Raw genomic sequence first — 3,242 nt, forward strand, 5'->3', positions numbered from 1 at the left:
AGGTTTTCCGCTGCACTAATTCACCCCCCCCCTCTTAGTGCTCTTGATCCTAACAAGATCCACTAATCTAAGAGACTTAGGTAGTTAGATAGAGATCCAGTACCCAATAGGGTAAGATCCATTAAGGTTAAGTTAACAAGGGGCTTCTATAAATAGGAGGGAACTCAAGAGTCATATGCTAGACCCTTTTTTGGCTATCACCTCCTATACTTCTCTCTCCCTTTCCTCCTCAGCCAATAGCTCTAGTTAGGTACGTGTAAATAGTAAGATGGGTCGACCCCTTCTTGATCTTGTGGTGCTCGTGGAAAGGAAGATTGTGCAATGATTTAAGGAGCATCTTCGTAGCACCTCCCGTGTGGATCACCGTTAGAGAGGAGAACACTTGACCTCTTTTATCATAAAATGTATGCATCATTTGATGAACTTAATAAATGTAGCCAGTATTAACTAGGTAGGCTTGATCTTTTTCCAACTTCTGTATGTTTTTTGTTTTCTATCATTAACATTTTGTTTCTATATTTCAAGCAAAAGTTTCACTAGTTGGCCGATCTATTTCTTCAGGCCGCTACCCACCACGGGCCTTTTACCAGTTGGTCATCATTGCCTCAATGTGTCTTCAAGAACAGCCCACGTTCGACCCATCATCGCCGATGTGGTTGTTGCCCTCATTCATGTGACGTCTCAGCCATTTATCACCAAGCCTACTTTGCTTCAAAGTTATAAGGTCCCCTCAACCATCATCGTCTTCTAGGGAAGTTGTTAGTACACCATCCAAAGGTGTGACATATTTGAGAAATATATAAATATGAGCCTCTCATCCTTTAGTTTATTTTAAAATTACATAATGCTTCTCATGACTTATTTCTAATTTAGTTTTAATTTAGTTTAAAAAAATTAAATATTTTTTTGAATTACATATTTAATGAAAATGTAAAAAAAAAAATTGGATCATGCTTACCTTTCTAATAATTTTAAAAATAATCATGAAAAACATATTTTTTATTATAAATAACCAAAATGATTTTGATTGAAAATATGAAATAATGCTTGATGAAATAATGTAATTTGAGATCATGCTTGATAAATTTATATTTTAAAATTATGTATGTTTTGATTTGGCATAAATGAAAAAGACATGCTTATATAAAATAGTGTAAGTGTTGACGATTGTATATTTAATGATGCATAATGATGTAATAAAAACATTAAATGTTTTGATACCATAATTCATGATTTTATGCATGAGATTTTAAAGCTATACATGATGATTTTTGTAATTAATGCCTTATTGATCTTTGACGTAATAAATCTTGCACCTTTGATTTTAAACGTTGATGCATTTATTTATTTGGCATAAATGAAATAAATCACATGAATTGAAACAACTAAAAAGAGGATAGGTTTCTCTTTGAAAGATTTCTTTTTCCTTACTTTATCGTGTTTTCCAAAAAGGAGATTAATGAATCTATTTGTATCACTTTTGTGAATCTCTTGAAAATGATTTTGATTTGATGATTTGATAATTTAAAATTGAATAAATTTTTATCCAAATCATGATCTTGATTCCTTGATACTTATAAATTAAGATTTATTATGAATCAAGATTTTTCATTAATCGATCTCCTAAGATTTTCTTTTGATTATTTAAGAGGAGGTTTTTCAAAAGAAATCATGTCTTTTGGTATTCACATGATATTATCTTTCGTCATATGAATTTTATGCAATTCCTTGTATTTATAAAATGTTTATCTCATCACCCAATTATTTTTTCTTAGTATTCTTCATGTGATGATATGAATTTATGCATGAAATACAAATGAGAAATTATGATGATAGGATGCAATGTAATTTGACAAATTAATACAATCATGATTTGAAATACTATGATTTGTTACTAATATTGATGTAATTATGAATGACGATTTGAAATCATGCATGTAATGATAATTTTATATTTTAAAAATATACATTATGATTTGGTATTATGCATACAATGCTTATGCTTTTTAATTATGATGATGAATGTGATATATTGCATATGATGTGAATCATGATTGCTTAGATTTGAATTCAAGGTTTATCTCAATTATGACATTTTGAAATAAGAATGATTACTTACCTTTGTCATGATTTAAAAATTGACGTAAAGGGAAAAAGAATTACAACATTATATTCTTCCCTTCTTTTTGATATTGACAAAGGGAGAGAAATATCGCTAGCTCATCTTGCAAAATTTAGAAACTTGCACTTTGCAAAGAAAGCAAAATTGCTAGCTCAAACATTGCAAAGGAAGCAAAAATTTGCTAGCTTGCAAATTGCATGGAGAAAGAAGTGCTATCTTGCTTATCTCAGGAAGCAAAACATGTTAACTTGCACATCTAGCAAAATTTATGAACTTGCATATTTCAAGAGTTGCTTTCTTGAACATCTCAAAATTACTAGCTTGCGTATTTTAAAATGCTGTAAAATTTTTGCTAGCTTGCATGATGATAAAACTTGATGTTTATTATGCAACGATTTGAACTCATATGTTCAAACACTTGATAGTTGGAACTTCTCCTTTTTGTTGATGACAAAGGGGGAGAAGTATGTTGATGTTATGCATGATTTTAATCATGACATGTTTGCTTCAATTTTTGAATCCAATAGTCTCTATCAATACGACATATTGATAAGGGGAGTTTGTTTAAACTTTGGGAGTTAAGGTTAACTCCGACATCAATTGGTTGCCATCATAAAAAAGGGAAAGATTGATGAATCTCGTATTTTTTATGATGAAACCAATTGATAAGTGATTATGATTTGATCTGTGTTTTTGAGTGACGCAGGATGCTTCGATCAGGGAGAGACAATCAAAGCAAGAAGAGTCATGTTGTGCCGGAGGAAAACATGTCAGAAGATTGGACGTCGAGCCAGAGGATCGGTCGACGTATCGATAGAAGGCTTCGAGCCATGGATTCGGGCATCGAGCCAAGAAGAGCAGATATTGTGCTAAGGATTTCAGAGTTGCAAAGTCAACTGGGCCGATTGGGCAATAGGCCACCAGAGAGGATAATGCGCCGAAAAATCGAACGAAGCATCAAGGGATCAATGATATGTCAGACAACATGATTAATGTATAGCATTAATTGTCTAGATCGAAGTGTGTTTTACATGTGCAGGATTAACTATGATAGCAAGGCATGAAGCAAAATGAAGTCCCAAAGTCAAGGACGTGATTTCGTTGGGAGTTTGAGAATCCG

Source organism: Musa acuminata, chromosome BXJ2-5 (genome assembly GCF_036884655.1).
Source record: "Musa acuminata AAA Group cultivar baxijiao chromosome BXJ2-5, Cavendish_Baxijiao_AAA, whole genome shotgun sequence".
Taxonomy (NCBI): Eukaryota; Viridiplantae; Streptophyta; class Magnoliopsida; order Zingiberales; family Musaceae; genus Musa; species Musa acuminata.